Genomic DNA, 21816 nt, shown 5'->3' with positions numbered 1-21816 from the left:
CAGTGTTTTCGTCTTGGTGACCAATGAGAAGCATTGGTCACCAAACTGTCTGCAAAGCTAGCAGTTATGTGTCCATCGCAAATAAAAGTTCTTTAGACCTGCTGCCTGCTTATCAACACTGCAAAGTAAAAGACAGCTGTGGCTGTGTGAGGTGAGAGCTCTTCGGCTAATTAAATTGACAATAGTTTGTACTCCTGTGCAGATCAGTGCAGATCTGCAACCTGCGTTTAACTGAGTGAAGCTGGTTGTACACTGGGCAAGGAGAGATAGAGAGCAAAATACGAAACGGGCGGCAGTGTGCAAACGTGATTGACATAACGTGAGGTTGATTTCTTTATTTACGTGCTCCGAAATTCTCTCCTATATTCGTCCGGGAAAAAAAACGCAGCAGTGTGCAACAACCTTTAGAAGACACCCGACCAGACCCGAAATATTATCGCGGGTGTCTTTTTTGAGGATTCAGCAACATGGTCACCCTAACCAAACCATGTGGTAGGATGTTATTAGAAAACAGAAAAGGAAAGGTAATGGCTAAAGGGAGTGAAGGGGGAAGGAGGGTGGTGGTTCAGAACAGCAAGATTGGTGGTACAGACAGAAGAAAGCCCAATATGGAGCGAAGAGGAACTCTGAGGAGAGAAAACAGATCGAACATAGCCAAAATGAAGAGATCGAAGAGAGAGAGACAGAGGGAGAGAGAGAGAGAGAGAGAGAGAGAGAGAGAGAGAGAGAGAGAGAGAGAGGAAGAGAGAGATGGACAGAGACAAATGGCCGTGGGAAATGCCCGGAGTAGGGGTCCGGTCTATCAGACAGCCCTCTCAGCCGCCCCTAACGCAGACAGATAGGCTAGGCGGCTAACTGGACATTGCTATGGCTGACTTATACTTAGTCGCGTGCGGGTGTCGTGCAACCGTAAATAAAGGATCTACAAGCTCACAACACGGCGTAGCACATCGCGTGGTGCACTTGCAGATCGTCTATTTCCGGTGTGTGGTACCAACACACAACTAAGCATAGTTCAAGGCTTTACCGATCCAATCCATTGAGTCTCGCTGTAATTCATCCCGCATGCTCGGAAATGACATTTAGGCCACTGTGAAAATGGAGAATTCACCTTATTCCTGGCCCTCTCTAGGGAGGCTGCCATTGCCTTTTACAGAGGGCGCTAGAGAGGTTTTCTCTGTGTGCTGCTTCAAAAACATCTTTTCACTTCCTCCCAAGTAAGGAAGTGACAGGGATTTTGACTGTTGCCAGATTTTGCCAAAGAAACAAGCGGCCAGGTCTATGAAAAATAAGCCCAATAGAAGCAACTATTTTAACAACACAAATCTGTGTGGAGGTCCCTGTCACCACATATTTTCAGATGGAGGGTCTGTGACTCTGGACAAATATGTTAATCTGGGGTCCTTGATATGAAAAGATTTGGGAACAACTGGTTTAAAAAATATTAGAAAGTAGCCCAATAAGCAACTACACAATTTGTTTTAAAGACAAAAAATGCTTATTATAAGCAGACATGGCAACACAGGTTCATTCAGAGCCCAGAGCCAATTACTTACTTGCAGAGTATTTCTACATTGCAGTGTCAACACTGCAATGTAGAAATACTCTGCAACAAGTAGAAGTTCGGAATTAGAATGTACTTGAGTAAAAGTACAAGTCAAGTGTATTGGTATCAAAATGTACTAGAAGTACCAATAGTAGTACAGTAAGTGCCCATTATGCAGAATGTCCCATTTCACAGGTTTTTCCAATGAATACAATGTAAAAAAATCTTTTTAAAATAGCAGATCGGCTTGTAGATCGTCTATTTTCAAATGGTGTGAAAGTATATATGGCCAAGATTTATATAGGGTTGAATTGATTTGTAATTATAATCAAGATCTACAAAGTAACTAAAATGAGCCAGTCTTTTGAACGGCTCTTTGAAAGGAACGGATCCCAGAGATCCAGTTCATTTCAAAGAGCCATAAATCAATTCTCTATAGGGAAATGAAGAGAGGAAATGCGAGGAACAATGCGACGGAGGCAAGAAAGAGAAAGTGCTACAGTAGGCGCGGGGCTGACAGAAGGAGGGGGGACTTAAGGAGGGACATGAAGGTCATTGCTAACTGTCCGTGCATGTGGGTGGATAAGTGCGGGCCGCGCTTGCCATCCTATTACTTTCACCAATCAAGTTTTGGCAGTCCGGTGATTACCTCAAGGAAGCGAGAGGAGGAATTTTAATAGAAATGGAATTGGGATTCATTTTCTCTTTTTCTTTTTTGTCCAAAACCGTCCTTCCCTCCCACGATTCTTGTTGCCATTTCCCCCTTCTAGACAGAGCCCTGGTAAACGCATCATAATGGAGTACACGCGTGAGCCACCGGTGGCCTAATGGAGAAAGGGGTCCTGGCAGACAGCGGTGTCGCACCAAATTCTGGGCCCTGGGTACAAGGATTCACTGCGGGCCCCCAATGAATGTTCTTCATAGGGGGAGGAGGGGGTTTAACCCATTTAGACTGGGGAACGCATTATTACACATTATTGTGTTTTTTTTTTAAATTTGTGCAAGTATTTGAATATTTCAAATCCTTCTAAGGCTTCTAAGCTTCTATATACACCTTTTCATATGAAGGACCCCCAAAATGATATGTATTTGGCCCACGGCCCCTCCATCTAAAATATTTAGTTCCGGGTACCCCCCCCCCCAAGAAGCTAAATTTGAGTTACAAATGTTCGCTTAAAAAAATTCACATATTCAAAGATTTGCACACATTTTCACGACTTTTCAAAAATAGCAGAGCTACAAGCTCGCAGCGCGGCACTCGGTGCCGCGCTGTGAGCTTGTAGATCTGCTATTTTTCAATAGCTAAAGTAATTAAGGCCCCCTCCCTCCACCTAGTAACTCAGTCCCACTTTACCCCCCCTTGTGACGCCCCTGCTGGCCGAAAGGGGACTGTCGTTTTGCCTGATTAAAAGTGATGGGCCGCGGTGAGGGGCTGCGGAGTGCGGCCACCCAACATGGCCCTCTACGGTCTCATCAAACGCACGCAGCATGTTACACAAGACACGCACGCACACACAGATACATGCGCACGCGTCTCAGAGTCCATTATTCAATTTGGCCCCTTCTAATGACCAGTGAATTAGGCTGCCAGAAGCGATTTGCCTTCCGGGCGTCCCGAATGCAGCCCTTTTTTACACGCTTTCCTCTACTCTGCGTATTAAGGAAGAGCTCTCTGGACACTGATAGCCATTCAGCTCTCCTCCAATCACCTCTTCACCCCTGCAGTGAAACTAGTTAGCAGAGTGCCATTGTGGAGGAAGGCGTGTGAGATGTTTCCTTAACACCCTTAGGCCGCCTAAGGCCGGTTACACATTATTACGCATTGTTTTATGCTTTAACTATTAGAAAATAGCAGATATACAAGCTCACACCGAGTGCCGCGCTGTGAGCTTGTAGATCTGCTATTTTTGAAAAATCTTGAAAATGTGTGCACGTCTTTGAATATTTTGACCCGATTCTATAAGTGTCTTCAAAATCCTTCTAATCTTTTTTTGAAAAAAACTATGTTTCTATGTCAGTGGGGCTCAAACGTTTTCATGTAAAAGACCCCCAAAATCATATGTATTTGGCCACATACCCCCATTTCAAAATATTTAGTTCCAGGGACCCCCAGAAGCAAAACTTTAGTTACAAATGTTCGCTCTAAAAATAAATATATTCAAAGATTTGCACACATTTTCATGACTTTTCAAAAAATAGCAGATCTACAAGCTCGCAGCGCGGCACTCAGTGCCGTGCTGTGAGCTTGTATATCTGCTATTTTTCACTAGTTAAAGCATTCAATGATTCTATGCCTAAATGGGTTAAATAGAGAAGCCGACGATGTAACTGCACTCAGTGACTGACTGGATCCATAGGTTTGTGCAGGTCAAGGTGTATTTAATCTCCCCTGGTCATTCATCATTAGGACCTACTGTAATTGTACGCTGAGAATCAAACCTTTTCCACAATTCCTTTGACATTTTAAAAGTAAAAAAAAAAGAAAAAGAAAAGTTTATTTGTAATGTATGAATGCAATTATTTATGTCATTTTCTTATTCATTAGTGTGGTTGTTCTAGGTCCGAGAAGCTAAAATGAACCTGTTTTTTGTTATGTAACAATGTTGACCCTGTGAAAGTATGTACATGTAACGAACTGCAAATACATTTTTAGTAAAAAAAAATAACCTGTTTTGTCCTTTTAACTGAAGTTATCTGGGTTGAAGTTGTCTGCTATAAACTCTTGCCAGTTGAGCTGATACACAAAGCCATGTGATTATAGTATCAATGTTTGATTGCGAGCCATTCTTCTTTTTTTTTTTACAGTGACAGGATCTCGAGGGGAAGTTGCGGTGGAGAAGGTATAAGGTTCGGTGAGATAAGGGTTGCTTCACTGCTTACTGCGTTTTGCGGACGACGTGGTCCTGATGGCACCATCGGTCCAAGAACTTCAGCTCTCACTGGATCGTTTCGAGTGTGTGGCAGCTGGGATGAGGATCAGCATCTCTAAACCGATCGATTATGCAGTCCAAGTATGGAATGAGTCGCTGAATCGCACTATCGTGACGAAAAGGAGTTGAGCCAGAAGGAAAAGCTCTCTGTCTACCGAGCAATCTTCGTTCCTGCTCTTGCCTATATGGTCATGACTGAAAGCATAAGGTCGCGGGTTCCATCAGCTGAAATGAGTTTTCTCAGACAGTTGGCTGGCATCGCCCTTAGAGATAGGGTGAGAAGTTCTAGCCTAGCACAGCTAAACAATCCACCCATGTTAAAACAAGGTGGGGATGGTCTAGTTTCGAGTGCTAGCATGAGTAGCCCCTGATTGGCTAGTTACAAAGTAAGGCGGACTTTGTCTCTCTCGCAGCATGACTCGTTTGAGCATACTGTATCTCATTCTCCATGCAGCAACAGAATAGACAACAACACTCTTTACTGCTACAAATGGGGCTTACTACTACAAATGGGGCTGCATTCCTGAGCTTTCTGTCTTTGTCACCTGCTGTGTTTAGCTGATAGTTTGGGCAGGGGCGTCACAAGGGGTAGGAAAGTGGGACTGAGTTACTGGGGCCCAAGGTGGAGGGGCCCTAATAACTTTATCTATTGAAAAATAGCAGATATACAAGCTCACAGCGCGGCACCGAGTGCCGCGCTGCGAGCTTGTAAATCTGCTATTTTTGAAAAGTTGTGAAAATGTGTGAAAATCTTTGAATATATGTATTTTTAAGCGAACAATTCTAACTCAAATTTTGCTTCTGGGGGGTCCCTGGAACTAAATATTTTGAGATTGGGGTCCGTGGCCAAATACATATCATCTTTATTCTTGGGGGTCCTTGACATAGGTTTCTTGCAGACATTTTCATGATTTTTCAAAAATAGCAGATATACAAGCTCGCAGCGCGGCACTCGGTGCTGCGCTGTGAGCTTGTATATCTGCTATTTTTCAATAGTTAACATTCATGGGGGGCCCGCAGTGAATCCTTGTACCCAGGGCCCAGAATTTGGTGTGACGCCCCTGAGTTTGGGTACTGTAAACAGTGACAGTGACTCCCCCCTCCCCAGCTCCCCTCCACCTCTCGTTTTTGTAACCTCCCATCATGGAATTGTTTCTGAATGGGATAGGCTCCATACTACTATACTGCAGGTAGTTAGCTGCATTAGTATGATGAAGAACCGCTGCTCCTACACTTGGAAAGGAGCCAGCTTAGGTGATTCGGTGCATCTACTACGGGTGCCTCCCGAGCGTCTCCCTCGGAAGGTCCTCGATGCACGTCCCCCTGGGAGGAGACCCCGTGGCAGACCAAAGACCAGATGGAGGAAGTGGATAAGGTTGCTCAGGAGAGGGAACACTGGAAATCTCTGTTCGGAACGGTTACCCCCGCGACCCGATTCCGGATAAGCGGTCGAAGATGAATGGATGGATGAATAGACAGTAATAATAGTAATAATAGTTTTTCAGAAAACTTGGATCAGGATTTAGAAGGCGTTTTTAGAATCAGCCTCTGTCCTAAATGGGTTAAGAGCCTACTGTCAACACAATTGTAACGCTAAGACAGGGGTTTTCAAAGTGGGTGACGGAGCACCCTGGGGTGCCACGACGGCAGTCCAGGGGTGCCGCGAGATCATTTGATAATATTTGGAATTTATTTGGACACTTGAAAAAATATTTAGTATCATTTTAAACTTGAAGTACAAAGTTATTTTCAGTCAGTTCTAACCAAAATGGCTATTATCTCAACGTTTTCCTCGCAACATAATCACTAAAATATCGTCACTGTCGAGCAGAAACCTTGTATCTCCAAGTTTCAAATGTGTACGTCTGCCAAGTTGTGTGCTTGTAGATCTGCTGTCTTCACTAGTTTAGAACATTGTATAGATTTTATAGATTTACAGTAGTACATTTTACATTTATAGATTTACAGTATATAATGGTGAAGAAGACTGTTTGCTTGGTTAAATATAATTTGGTTGACATCATACATAACGAACAACTATTAAATAACTATCACCTGAAAAACTGAGAAGGTGATGATGAAGGAGTCCATGGATTGAGAGACCAGTATATTTAATAAAATAAAAGCCTTGCATTTTTTGCTTTCTTTCCATCTTTCAAGGTTGTTGGGGCACCGATTCTCCCCGTTTCACAAGGAGCTGTAAAATCTATGTGACAGCTCTGATTTATGACACAGCAAAGGCAAAACTCGCCTGTAGGGGCTAGGTGTGTGTGTGTGTGTGTGTGTGTGTGTGTGTGTGTGTGTGTGTGTGTGTGTGTGTGTGTGTGTGTGTGTGTGTGTGTGTGTGTGTGTGTGTGTCCAGCAGTTCACAGAGGACCACCACCAAACGTATCAGTGTACAGAGCTTTCAGCATAATACTGCACAGGTGAGCCACACTCGCAAATTAACATAGTCACACAAACCGGAACCCCATCTCAAAATATGTTGTTTCAGGGACCACCCAGAAGCAAAAAAATGGAGTTACAAATGTTCGCTTTTAAAAAGACATATTCAAAGACAAAAACACGATTTCTCAAAAATAGCAGAATAGCAATAATTTTATTAGCACCAACCATCACGATTTGATGCTCTATTGTCTGAAAGTATTATCTTAAAGCAGGGGTCTTCAACGTTTTCAGGCCAAGGACCCCTTAGTAGAGAGAGATGAAGCAGGGACCCGCACAACAGATATCATATAGTTTCAATTGCATAATCATCAGCGTATTTCGGATTACATGTCAATTTGTGTTTTCAGATATTTAACATCTTGAACAGTCAATATGAACTTGACCTTCCACTCTGTACTTAGTCTGCTCTTTATCCCCTCTACACTAAACCTCTTTGCTGGAAATATTGTTGGCTAAAGTTCTCAGATTATGGGTTCAAGTGGTTAATATAAAAAAGGAGAAAAAAAAAGTTTCTATCACAAAATATTTGGAGGACTCCCTGTAGTAACTCTGAGGACCCCCTACCGGTCCCATACCCCCTGTTGAGGACCCTTGTTTTAAAGTCTAAATTGGGACGAGAAAATGGGCCAAAAGGAATTGCCTATTCTAATAAATAAATAAAACTGTTCCCTCTCTCGGTGTTGAAAACACACAGGTTGCCATTTTCACTCCACTTGCCTCTCTTTCTCCACAATGTTTTCGGGGCCTGCATCAGCAGCCACTCTCCTGATGAAGTCATTGGTTAAAAGCTACAAAATGAGCTATTACCTACAGGAACTACAGGTTACTAAAATTATAGTGTTTCTGAAAATGCAAGTTCCGAGAAAGATGGATGGCTGACTTCCTCAATGTTTTTTTTTTTTTTTTAATATTTTTACAAATACCGAAGAATAAATGTTTTTGTTTTTAAAACTATAGGATCGTTTTAAACTCGATTTAGTGGTTAATTTATATGAACTTGGACTTGAAAAAAGGAGCAGGAGATTATACTTAACATTACTGCACAATTGTACAAAAGGTGGACTTTATCGGCTGATTAGATTTAGTTGTGAGTCTCCCCTGTGAAATAATGGATGACTTGACTTTGTATAGATTATTGTCATATTTAGGCTACATTTCAGGCAGAATGATATATAAGCGCTTGAAGGTTTTATAATATTTTTCGTTTTAAACTTTCCTGTAACGCGTGTGGCCACACTATGATTATTCCTTGCGCTTGGGTCACATTTTATGTGCCCATCAGGCTGGCCCCATTCTCTCAAATATGATTCTGAAACACTGTGGTGTTGACCTGACCAAATGTACTTTTATCAGCAAGTCCCTCAGTCACGCACGCACACGCACACACACACACACACACACACACACACACACACACACACACGCACACACACACACACACACACACACACCAACACACACACTCTCCCATTTCGTCCTGTCCTCCTCGCCTGGGTGCCTTGGGTGTTCACAACAACCACCGTTTGTCACATTCAAGGCCGGGTCAAACGCACTGACATGCTGCTCTTCGCTGAGGTGAGGTGTAGGGGTGTGTGTGTACTTGTGTGTGTGTGTTAACATGTGCACACACTGCATCTGTGAATGCGTGTGCGTCCGTGCGTGCGCGCGTGTGTGTGTGTGTGTGTGTGTGTGTGTGTGTGTGTGTGTGTGTGTGTGTGTGTGTGTGTGTGTGTGTGTGTGTGTGTGTGTGTGTGTGTGTGTGTGTGTGTGTGTGTGTGAGAGAGTGAGTGTGCGTGTGAGAGACACTGCCATCAAGAAGTTGAATTTCACACCTCGTGCCTCAGTTATTGTGGAGCAGAGCGGTGCCTTTGACGGACAGCTGGGAGAGAGGACGCGGTGGGAAATGTCCACCAGATAAGGGGAGGCTTTGATAGTGATCAGAGGGAGGGAGACAGCAGTCCTACAGAGGAGGGGAGGACGTCTGCAGGAGGTGGGAGGCAGGGGCGTCACAAGGGGGGGGGGGGAAGTGGGACTGAGTTACCAGGGCCCAAGGTGGAGCCGGACTCAATTATTTTATACTTTAGCTGTTGAAAAATAGCAGATATACAAGCTCAGATCTGCTATTTTTGAAAAGTCGTGAAAATATGTGCAAATCTTTGAATATGTATTTTTTTTTTAGTTTTTAATGTCAAGGACCCCTAGAATTATATATGTATTTGACCGCGGACAAATGTTCGTTTTAAAAGAACATTCATTATTTTTGTCATTATTTTTCAAAAGCAGATCTATAAGCTTGTATATCTGGTATTTTTGAATAGCCAAAATATAAAAAATAATGGTTAAAGTGTTTAAGTGACACAGATACGTTCCTGGTCTTGCAAAAATGCAAAAAAAAAAAAAAGACAGCAGTCTAAAAGGATTGCACCAAAAAATGTGGTACTCTTTAGGGTCCATCTGTACACTCTAATTCATTCTGAGGATTTTATAGTGTAGATTGGGGTCCCAGAGACAGAGAATGTATCAAATGGGGGTCCGTGACCAAATGCATATCAAACTGGTGGTCCTTGAAATTAAAAAAGGTTGAGGAGTACTGCTCCACGGAGTGAGCTACGGTGGCTTTTTAAAAATCTCTCAACAGTCATCTCCAGTGTAGTCTGTGGTGGTCTGGTCACAGACACACCCAGGCCAAGGACCCCTTAGTTGAGAGAGAGATGAAGCAGGGACCCCCCACAACCTCATTACATAGATTCCATATAGTTTCATTGCACAATAATCAGTGTATTTTGGATTCATGTCAATTTGTGTTTTCAGATATACCACTTGAACTGTCAATACTTAATAAACTTGACATTTCACTCTGTACTTAGGCTGCTCTTTTTCCCTCTACACCAAAGCTCTTTGCCAAAAAATTGCCGATCTACAAGCTCACAACGCCTCGCAGCGCGAGGCGTTGTGAGCTTGTAGATCTGCTATTTTTGGCTAAAGTTCTCAGAATATGGACGCTAGGGTTCAAGTGGTTAATGTAAAAAAGGAGAAAAAAAGTTTCTATCACTCAAAGATTTGGAGGACCCCCTGTAGTAACTCTGAGGACCCCCTGTTGAAGACCCCTGCCTTAGTGGTTTGTGCAGTCTCTCTCTCTCTCTGTACAAGGTTCCTGCTTCTTTCAGCTGCTGGCAGTCATTAGTAGCATGCTAATCAAGGCTAATTACATTCAGACACAACTAATTCTTAAGGCGACGGTCTTAATCAATGGCTGATGTAATAAACATAACCGTGTCTCCGGCTTGATTTCATTTGTTATGGCTGTTAGATGGAGCAGGCTTGTTCAGTGGCAGTTAACGTGTTTGTCTTGTGGATCTGCTGGATCTAAATAGTCATTAGAATTGCCCAGAGTAAATTAAAAATCACACCCGTGTGAACTGAGCGGTGGTCGTGGAGGCTGCGCAACAGCACTACTGCGTGTGCGTGTGTTGCTCACCCAGGTAGGTGTGCGTGTGTGTGTGCGTGTGTGTATTGCAGTTGATGCTCAAGCTAGACTCACTCAACAGCACCCTCTTTGGTCACTCAGTGGTACTCAAGCTACAGACCCACACACATACATACATACATACATACATACATACACGGATACACAGGCTACAGACACACATACACACACGGCCATGCTATGGAGCGGTCTACCACCGCTCAAAAACACCAAAGGGGAAAGGTTTAAAAAACATAGGCAAATGTTTAATCCGCAAAAGCAATGCATATCAGAACAATTATTCTAGTTGTGAATCAATGAGAAATGAATGAAAAATAATAACAATCAATGAAATAATACAGAAAACGGCGGAGGAATGTAAAGTAAGGAAAGAGAATTAAAGTCAAAGCAAAGGACAAAGTAATGTAATGTCTTTAAGCCGGCTCTAGCCTCTTCTTCAGTGAAGGATTGGAAGAACTGATTCCCCCTCCCACTCAAGTACAAAAGCTCATTTTGGAGATTCTGCTGGCGCGGCAGAAAGGGCCCCTGCTCCTCATTCTCCATATTTCATATACGGCCCATTGGAAGAGCAGCGTCTATGAGTGTCCTGGCCGGGAGGATTTATGGGGATGCACTGAGGAGTAAAGACAGACCCATATCGGCCATTATTTGACTTCTTTGACGACGTCGGTATAGGGAATTATGCAGCTGATGTGTTTCTGACCACTTTCAACCAGTGGCGGACAAAGTGCTCAGATGTTTTACTTTAAGTAAAAGTAGCAATACCACATTATGAAAATACTCTGTTACAAGCAAAAGGCCTGTGTTCAAAATGTTACTTGAGTAAAAGTACAAAGTATTGGCATTAGAATACTTAAGTACCAAAAGTAAAAGTACAAAATGTTTGATAGTAGCAGATCTACAAGCTCACAACGCGCTGCGATGCGACACGTTGTGAGCTTGTAGCTTGGCTATTTTCAAATAGCCTATGTATAAAATAGGGCTGAAGTGGTTACTGTATGTTTTATAATATTATAATTTATATCTGCAAAGTTATTTTTTCATTTTTATTTATTTATTTTATTTATAAGTTAAAATTTCTGAAAAAGAAACTTTTTGTCAAATCAAAGTTTTCAAAATTGATTATAAAACATCAGTAATCGGCGGTCTAGGAAGGACTCTCCGAAATTGGGATCGGCACTGGCTCCAAAACTCTGGCATCGACCAGGCTCTATTCATGGGTTTCATTTGTAGTCCTAAACGGCTATGTCGAGGACCAACACAGGTGTTTCAATTTGCATGATTGGCATAGAACCAATGTTCTACACCACGCAGGGTTCCCCAATTAGTTTCCCCCAAGGGCCGAATTATGTCTAGGGTACCAAGGCGAGGGCCACAACATTGCAGGGGGCAATGGCGGCGTTCCTGCTACTCCAGCGACTCCAGATATCGTCGTTGTCGGGTGAAAATCTTGAATTTATAATTTTTAAAATTATTTAAACTAGTGAAAACAGCAGATCTACAAGCACACAACGCCCACCGGCGTTGTGTGCTTGTAGATCTGCTGTTTTCACTACTTTTGTGCGACGTCCTTGTATGATTTGCGAAAGAACGTACAAATTTGGAGATACAAGATTTCCAGCCGACAACGATGATATACTAGTGTTGTTGCTTATACCACCATTACTGGGGTTGGTGTTGGCCAGACAGTAGCCCCCCGCGGGCTGCAAATGGCCCGTGGGCCGCCTATTGGGGAACCCTGTTCTACACCAATTAGAATGCCTGTGTTGGTCCTCAACATGGCCGGTGTAGGACTACAAATAAAACCCATGAATTGAGTAACCTTGCCGTTGGAAGATGTGCTTAGAGTCTGACACTTAGAAATTCAAAACCAGTTCACTGGTTTTGAATTTTTTACAAGGTATTTGTATCGCATTTATCAGCCTCAGGTCTCAATGGGTTAAACTAAAATACACATTGCCGCAAAAGCTTCTTCTCATCCAGGAAAATCCCCAAAGGCGCTGACGTTCTGTATTGGAATTTGACTTTGACTTATTTTTTTTTTTAGCTAAAAGCAGAATATGAAAAGGGAAAGGATCGACCACACCCGGGTGAACGTTTAGCCGCTCGTTAACCCTTTCGAGAGCGCGGCTAAAGTGTTAAGCAACTTATCTGGGGCTTCTGCTCCAGGGGAGCATTAAGGCGGAGGGTGCTAGCATAGCAACATCGCTCTAACGTCTCGCTTAGTCATCTACTCTCTCAATTTATTGTGTGTGTGTGTGTGTGTGTGTGTGTGGGCTGTCCCTTTCATTTCTATGGTGATAAGGGAGCGTAAAAATAGGTGGGTAAAAACGGACCCATGTCATGCTGAGGGATACAGTCAGTCCTAGAGTTGGCCAGGGTCGTGGTGACACAGTGCGAGTCGGGGAGTAAAAACGCCGCCTCAGCGGTGGCGGGCTTATGCGTGGATGAATGGGCTCAGCTTGACGATTGCCAGTGCAAGGAGGTGGAGGGCTGGGAGGGATATCAAAGCAAGTGGCTGACACACGGCTAATGCTGGCAGTGAGACGGGAGCCTCCTCAGTAATTAGTTGGGGCTAATCCCTATAGGGCAGTGCAACAAACTGTAGAAAATAATACATAAATTAATAAATAAACAAAATAAACGTTTGACTCCCTGATGATCTCTATTTATTGCAGGGATGCAATTATAGATTATCTTCTTAGTGATATATTTTTTTGGATTATTCAAATTATCTTTATTTTTTTATAAACGACTAAATCGATTTGTCTGAATAACCTCTTAAGGCCTACTGTATTTTATACTTTGTCTTAAAGCGGTGTCAAGCTAAAATAGCCAATCTATAAACTCAAAATGCAACACATGAAAACTTGTAGATGTGCCATTTTGGTTATTTTTCAAGATAAATGGTGCATTTTATATAGCGCTTTTATCCAAAGCGCTTTACATAGATTGTGCATTACATTCACACACATATTCATACACTGATGGCGGAGGAAACCATGCAAGGCACCGACCTGCAGATCGGGAGCAACTAGAGGTTCAGCGTCTTGCTCAAGGACAGTCTTGGACACTAACTCTGGGGGGGCCCGGGATCGAACTGGGAACCTCACAGTTTCCAGCCGGCCACTCTACCCCTGAGCCACCGCCGCCCCATAGATTGATGAGATTGATAGATTAAATCACTTACTTTGATTAACTTGCAACCCTACTTAACTAGTAGTGCAAATGACACAGAAGACGGGGGACAAGTCTCACTCCAGAAGAGTGTGATGTGGGGAGATAGCGAGAGAATGATCTTCAGCCTCACTTGAGACAGAAGAGAATGATGATTGGTCAGTAGCGGATCTCAGCACATCGACTGTCTTTTATGATAAGAGGCCAATCAGGTTGATTCCCTTAAATTTCAGCAACACTTAAATCCTGGGTGTTAATTCAACTCCAGGAGTGTAACTGTAACCGGGTCCAAGTTACAAAAGCGTAAATGAGCACTGAGGATTTTACTCTCGAAGAGTTCGAGTCTTACTTCGTTTTATTGAACACGGTTGGCGTGCATCGTCACGTGTTTGTATAATAGAGCAGATACTGTCGCATAATGGCAGGCAGTGAGACCGTTTAGTGTGGATAACAAAGAAAGAGAAAAAAAAAGTCAAATTAAAAGAGAAAAAGTCATTGAAAATAGTTGGGAACATTTTCAAAATAGCAATACAAAAAGCTATTTTTATCTACAGTTTAAGTTTGTCTGTTTGACTTCAACTTCAGTAACAAAGGCATAGTATTTCGGCTTTGGCTTGTGCTTACATTACAATCATGTATCATGATTTGAGGATTTATCTCATTTGATTAACAATATTCAACAAAGACGACAAAACAAGACAAGAATTAAATGACGAGAGAAAAACGTGTACATTAACTAATCTATTAAAACTAGATGCAAGTGTAACAATGTCTTTGCACAGAACAATTAATAGCAGAAGTATATGAAAGACATTGAAGCTTAATAGGATAAGCATATTATGTACATAGAAAGTACATAGCATAGTATTGGCACTGTATTGATAGTTGTGCTTAAGTATTGCTATTTGCTTTTTTAAGTATGGCTGTTACACTTATGAGCATTGACTGTTTTTGACACTTTACGTATATATTCTTCTTTCCCTTTCTTTGGTGTTCCTTGCTCTTTACTGTACACTGTTCAATTTCCCCCCTTGGGATAATAAAGGTATCTATCTAGTATAGTACAAAATGGAAGAGGTGAGCTAGAATAATGAGAGATACGGAAAGGTGAAATTGAACTAGTAAATACTATTCTATGCAAATGACTGCTGACTGCATCTTAAATGCCCAAGTCACAAAAATGTGCTGATGTAAATGCAGACAAAAGTACAGCAATGAACAGAAAGTATTTCTTCTAAACGTAACCATTCAATATGGCAGTAGAAAAAGAAAATGGATTTTAGCCATTGTGAAAAATAAAAAAAATATTCTTTCACATCACAAAAACAATGTTGTGTATTAACAGGTTTCTTTTTCTTTCTTTTTTTGCTTTAAGCACCCTCAATGGTTGCAAAAGTATTATGCTTCTCATAGGAAATGTTTCCTTCAGAAAGCTGGAACAGCTCAATCAAATAACTATGTTCCATATCATTTGTCTTTATTAGCAACTTCTTACACAGCACCTCTATGCCAACACACATCCACTGCTCTCCTCCACTGTCAATAACTGCATATTAACCCATTTAGGCCTAAACACATTGTGACGCAATATGTTATGCTTTAACTATTGAAAAATAGCAGATATACAAGCTCACAGCGCGGCACCGAGTGCCGCGCTGCGAGCTTGTAGATCTGCTATTTTTGAAAAATTCTGGAAATTAGAATTTTGACCCAATTCTCTAAGTGTCTTTTGAATCCTTCTAAGGTTTTTTGAAAAACCTATGTTTCTCTGTCAGCAATCTGGCCAGCCATCGTTAAAGAAAAGAAAACTGCTCTCCTCCACTGTCAATAACTGCATATTAAAGAGTTAAATGCTCTGTCCGTCAGACCGGTTACCTTTGCGCTCAGAGCGTTTCTTGCGTCTCCTCTTGAACCTGCGTCGGATGAGACAGTAGTAGGAGCCCAGGCTATGAGCACCGTTGCTGAGTAGGAGAGCCATGGTTCCGGGTATAGCGGCACAGCGATATTAACTCGAGAGTACAAAACAACTACGCCTGGAGTTAACTCGCTTATCTTCCCAGCGTAGGAAGAACGCAGGACCCGACTCGCCTTGCCTTGTCAATTAACTCTTCAATCACAAAACAAAAGAACAAAAGAAAAGAAAAAAACCTGACTAGTGGATCTGGTTGCGAACCCAGTGATGATATTCAGTACTGAAGCAGCTCAACTCAACACACCTGCAGCCGCTTCCAACATCTCTCCCCTTATTCCTTCACTCCTGCCCCCAGATTCTCTCTCTCTCTCTCTCTCTCTCCCTTCCCTCCCTCCTGTGCTGGTTCCCTCTCCACCCTATCGGCAGCCAGAGGAGGGGAGAGAGACGGGAGGAGGAGGAGGGGACTCAGGGGTAGTGATGGGACGATATGAACATTTCATATGACGATTTTAATGTGACCAAAGAAATCACGATTTACGATATTATCACGATAATCAAAATCCATTATCCTGGGGGCGAAACATTTGCCAAAAAATTGCTTGTAGATCGGCTATTTTTTGGCAAAGAAATTTGGTAGAGAGTGAAAAAAAGATCAAGCACGTATATTATTAGTACTTTTTTTTACCAATTACAGAGGGTTAAAGAGTGGTACTGGATATGCAGCTCTGCAAATAAAAGGTGAATTGATCCCAGTGCATGACGGAGGACGATATCACGATAAATTAAAACTCCACGATACGATTATCGTGAGTGTGTTTTATCAAGATAAACGATAATATCGTATATCGTCCCATCCCTACTGTCACAAGGGGGGGGGGGGGGGGGGGGGACTGAACAACTAGGGCCCAAGGTGGAGGGGCCTGGAATTATTTTATACTTTAACTATTGAAAAATAGCAGATATACAAGCTCACAGCGAGCTTGTAGATCTGCTATTTTTAAAAGTCGTGAAAATCCGTGCAAATCTTTGAATATATGTATTTTTTAAGCGAATATTAATTTTGTAACTACAATTTTGCTTCTGGGGGGGTCCCTGGAATGAAATATTTTGAGATGGGGGTCCGTGGCCAAATACATTTTGGGGGTCTGGTTTGAGCATCACTGACATGGAAACAGTTTTTCAAAAAACCTCAGAAGGATTTGAAATATTCAAAGACTTGCAAACATTTTCATAAATCTTCAAAAATAGCAGATCTACCAGCTCGCAGCGCGGCACTCGGTGCCGCACTGCGAGCTTATATATCTGCCATTTTTCAATAGCAAACCCACAGAATAATGCGTAATAATGTGTTCCCTGCAGTCAAAATCAGTTAACCCATTTAGAACAGGTAGTGGTACACATTATAGTGTATTATTATTTTATGCTTTAACTATTGAAAAATAGCAGATATACAAGCTCACAGCGCTGCACCGAGTGCCGCGCTGTGAGCTTGTAGATCTGCTATTTTTGAAAAATCTTGAACATTTGAATTTTGACCCGATTCTATAAGTGTCTTTTGAATCCTTCTAAGGTTTTTTGAAAAACCTATGTTTCTATGTCAGCAATCTGGCCAGCCATCGTTAAAATAAAAAGGTCCTTTTCACTTCAACTGGAGCTCAGTTAGTCTGTTCTTGAGAGACTACTATGTCAGTGGTTCTCAAACCTTTTCATGTGAAGGACTCCCAAAATGATATTTATTTGGCCACGGACCCGCATTTCAAAATATCTATTTCCAGGGACCACCCAGAAGCAAAATTTGAGTTACAAACGTTTGCTTTAAAAATACATATATTCAAAGATTTGCACACATTTTCACGACTTTTAAAAATATAGCAGATCTACAAGCTCACAACGCGTTGCGATGCAACGCGTTGTGTAGATCTGCTGTTTTCACTAGTTTAGTACATTTTATAGATGATAAATACAAAACGAACGGTTTTGGACATACAAGGTTTCCACCCGACAACGAATATGATATGCTATAAATATAAATTACAATGTAGGGGTGCCTCAGATTAAAAAAATATTCATGGGGTGCCCTGAGACAGAAAGAAAGGTTTGGGAACCCCTGCACTAGGAGTCCACCAGTACAGTGGTTATCAAACCTTTTATTTTCAAGGACCCCCATAACTAAAAATGGAACCAAAATGACCACATTCTGAGTTACAGACCTGTAATGATCCATTTGGACCCTGTTCAAGCAACCCAGAAGGTCCCTCAACCCAACTTTGAGGACCACAGCACTAGCAGGCTAGACCCCTGGCTCCAACACACGCACACACGACATGACGCGCGCGCACACACACACACACACACACACACACACACACACACACACACACACACACACACACACACACACACACACACACACACACACACACACACACACACACACACACACACACACACACACACACACACACACACACACACACACACCTAGACCCATGCTTATGTAAAGCAGAGTCATTAATTAATTTTAACCTGTAATGTGTTTACATTTCCCTGTTCAACTTGCAGCTTCTTAGCTCCTTTGTTTGTATTCTTTCGGGCACACCTGTCCTGTACAGGAACTTAGATGCAGTACAGTCACAACCAAGAGAGAGAGTGCAATGCTCTACTTCCCTCTAGTGGCCACCTCATCTAATTACACATTTTCCATCAAGTGGTAATGAAGCCTCTCAGACATTATAGTTTAGGCCAGTGGTTCTCAAACCTTTTCATGCGAAGGACCCCCAAACTGACACTTATTAGCCTGCGGACCCCCATTTGAAAAGATATGCCAGGGACCCCCATATGAAAAGATTTTTAAGGCTCTAGCAGTGATTCTCAACCATTTTAAATTTCAAGGACCCCCAGTTTGACATGCATTAGGCTACGGACCCCCATTTAATGGCATTTCTATCCCCAATTTATATTGTAAAATGAACGTTAATTTAGCTCGAGAGTGTGTACATTTGTACACTCTGAGTTACAGACCCATAAGGGTCAATTTGGTTCCTAAAGGCCTCTCCATACTTCGACCGAAATCTTCGGTGAGTTGTGTTTTCCGACGTGCAAATTTCCGAACTCTCGTTCGGTCCAATGCTTTTCAGAAGTCCCGAGGGATATAATTTTATGGTAGAAAAGGACCTTTTGACCGAAAACGGCGGTTTCGGTCGAAGTATGGAGAGGCCTTAACTATCAATTAGCTGGGGACCCCCTGGAACTTCCTCAGGACCCCTGGGGTTTGAGAACCAATGGTTTAGGCAACAGGCACACATACACGCACACACGCGCGCACACACACACGAGCGCACGCGCGCACACAGACACGGATAGACATTACATTAATAGAATCAACCACTCACCTGCTTTGCCTGTGCTGTTGGAGCAGGAGAGGTTAGGGACCTCAGCAACCTGAAGGGAAGAGATACAATAGGGTTAGCTAATACCATAATACAACTAGCATAGGGCTGGTTCAGAGAGGTTTTGGTGTTAAACGGTAATAATAAACGAACACCTGAGTTAATATTCCAAAAAAGTAAAGATAATACAGAGACTGAACGACCGCTCTGTTAAGCTATTCATCCAGTGAGTCATCCAGTTTCTTCATCAGTTCAACGCGCTGGGCTGGGCTGTTCCCAGACGCGTGAATACTAGCATTCAAAACGGGAAGCGTGACACTGTTGTTCAAAACCACAAATGGATCAGTGACCCAAATAATCATTGAACTGTGAATGAACTGTCCATTTAGTCTGGGCCAAGCCATAATATCGATATTCCAAACTATTGTCTTGAGGCAGATTTAAAATACCCAAATCCATCGTGTTTACCAAGCACGCTGTCATGTAACAGGAATGCAATAACGACATACAAACAGATGGCATTTTTCCAATATGGTGTGCAGTTGTTAGGACAAAGAAGGATGAACCTATTGGAATTCGCTGATGCCCTAATTAGGTTGATTGATTTACAGCTGTACCTCGGGCTGTTTTTCCTCTCCATCTCTCTCTCTCTGTCACTTTTTGATGCCTCTTCCCTCCCTCCTCTCTGTGTTGCTTTCTCTCTCTCTCTCTCTCTTTGTCTGTCCTTCAGTTCTTCTCACCTTTTGTACAATATTTTTTTTATTTTGGACATTGTTTTAACAGGCAGTTAACACCAACAAGTAAATCGGCAAAGTTCCAAGAGCTCATTTCGTGAACTGCACTGCAGGCAAAAAAAACCTTGACACCTTGACACCATGTGGCTCATCAAGCATCATGTGAAGAAAAACATATTTCAATAAAATGTTGGGCTGGCTGAAAATAACAACCGTAAAACAGTGTGCAGTAAAAGTGTACTGGCGCGTGTTAAAGAGACTTAAAACTACAGAGAAACGGATGGTGGACCCGGCTTGGCTCGAGCCAAAGCCATAAAGCTGCAAAGCTACTCTTGCAGAGAGCCAAGAATTGAGAGAATACTAGGATAGGATAAGACAGGGAACAGGGAGAAGAGATACAGTCAAGAAAACAGATAGACAGAGAGCCAGAGAGAGTTAGAGAATCAGGGGCGTCAATTGGGTATGGCAGGGGTATGCAGCTGCCATACCCTGGGTCCAGGGGCGAAAATAAAAGTGACTTTTACATATAAATCCATGAATGTCTCTTTGTATATCTGTGCTGGTTATTATGTTGTTAAATTACTGTAAAATAACTACAAATGCAAAATTTAACAAAATGGTCACTTTAACAAGGTATTATAATTATATTCTCCACACTTGTATTGACAGAATGTTATATTCTCAGGTTCCGCAGGCCAGCTGCACAGGTGCAATGCATTATTGTTAATTGTGGCACGTTTTATTTACTAACATGCCAAGTTTAGCTGCACTTGAACAACCGTTCCAGGCTGCCATATCCAGCCCAAGAAACCGTAGAAACGGGGGGAAAAAATTAAATGTGCTTCTTAAAATAAATGTATCATGCCTGTTGCTAAGGTATGCTAAGGTATGGCAACATGACTGGTGTCTTGCACGCGCGCGAAGTGTTGCCATACCGTAGCTTTTTCTGAACAGACGCCACTGTAGAGAATAAAGGGTGAACAGGAGAGAAAGAAGTTGGAAAGGCAGGATCGAGATGGAAAGAATGAGAGATAGTCTAAGGCGCGCGTGCAAGACACCAGTCATGTTGCCATACCTTAGCTTTTTCTGAACAGACGCCACTGTAGAGAATAAAGGGTGAACAGGAGAGAAAGAAGTTGGAAAGGCAGGATCGAGATGGAAAGAATGAGAGATAGTCTAAGATAGAAAGAGATGAGTTGGGATAAGATGAGGAAAGGTTGCGCGCACGTGAGTGTGTGTCACGAGAAAGGGAAAGTTCAGACTGGTACTAGATAGGGATAGGACGATAAGCAATATTATCGTTTATCATGATAAAAAACACTCACGATAATCGTATCGTGGAGATTTAATTTATCGTGATATTGTGCTCCGTCATGCACTGGGATCAATTCAACTTTTATTTGCAGAGCTGCATATCCGGTAAGCGGTAACATTTAAACGCTCTATTGGTAAAAGGAATTTATAATATACGTCTTTTTTACACACTCTACCAAATCTCTTTGCCAAACAATAGCCGATCTTTGGCCAAACGTTCCGCCCCAGGATAATGGATGTTGGGGATATTTTGACTATCGCGATAATATCGTAAATCACGATTTGACATTTTCATATCGTCCCATCCCTAACTGGTACTAACTTAAAGTTGTACCATGTAACTTTTTTTATAAAACAAATCTTAAAATTGTCCTAACTGTTAAATCGCTAAAGTTTTAGAACACCCACTCCGTTATTTTCAGCTTCTGAAGCCTTCTCTTTATATGTTTTCTATGATCCTGGCCGTGGACCGGATTTCGCGCCAAAATGACGTAATCTGCATCATCTGTATACGTTGTGTATACGTTGCCCAATCACATCGCCGATCATGCACACATGGTACACTACCGGCCAATCACAGCGCATCTTGAAGTGGGGTCGCCATATTTGTAGTCGCCCGTGTGTCTCTTTACTCAAAAGGTAATCTCGCCTACCAGGCAGGGTGAAGTAGTCCGTTTCTCCGGAATGCCTGAACGCACAGGAACCAGGGACCCCTCTAAAGATAGCTCTCGGCGTTGTGGAGGCAGACGCGGGGGTGTGAAGGTACGAAAAACGGGCGAAAGACGCGAACGCGACCGCGGTTTGCTATAGGGCTACTGACCACTAGTTGAGCATCTTACACAGTATAGCTTTAAAGATGTGTGTGTGTGTGTGTGTGTC

At 42.4% G+C, this 21816-nt stretch overlaps 1 protein-coding gene across 2 annotated transcripts in view; it reads right to left on the bottom strand.

Annotated features, from left to right (window-relative positions):
• adarb1b (adenosine deaminase RNA specific B1b) overlaps window positions 1–21816 on the bottom strand; it is a 247942-nt gene that overhangs the window by 67642 nt on the left and 158484 nt on the right. For both annotated transcript variants that reach the window (XM_080753711.1, XM_080753712.1), the window contains exon 4: window positions 18893–18941. The gene's annotated coding sequence lies outside the window, so the exon portion shown is untranslated. The remainder of the gene's footprint in view (window positions 1–18892; window positions 18942–21816) is intronic.

Source organism: Nannobrachium achirus (genome assembly GCF_963921795.1).
Source record: "Nannobrachium achirus genome assembly, chromosome: 22".
Classification (NCBI taxonomy): Eukaryota; Metazoa; Chordata; class Actinopteri; order Myctophiformes; family Myctophidae; genus Nannobrachium; species Nannobrachium achirus.
Note: the sequence above shows the minus strand (reverse complement) of the source record. Positions and strands in the feature narration are given on the sequence as shown.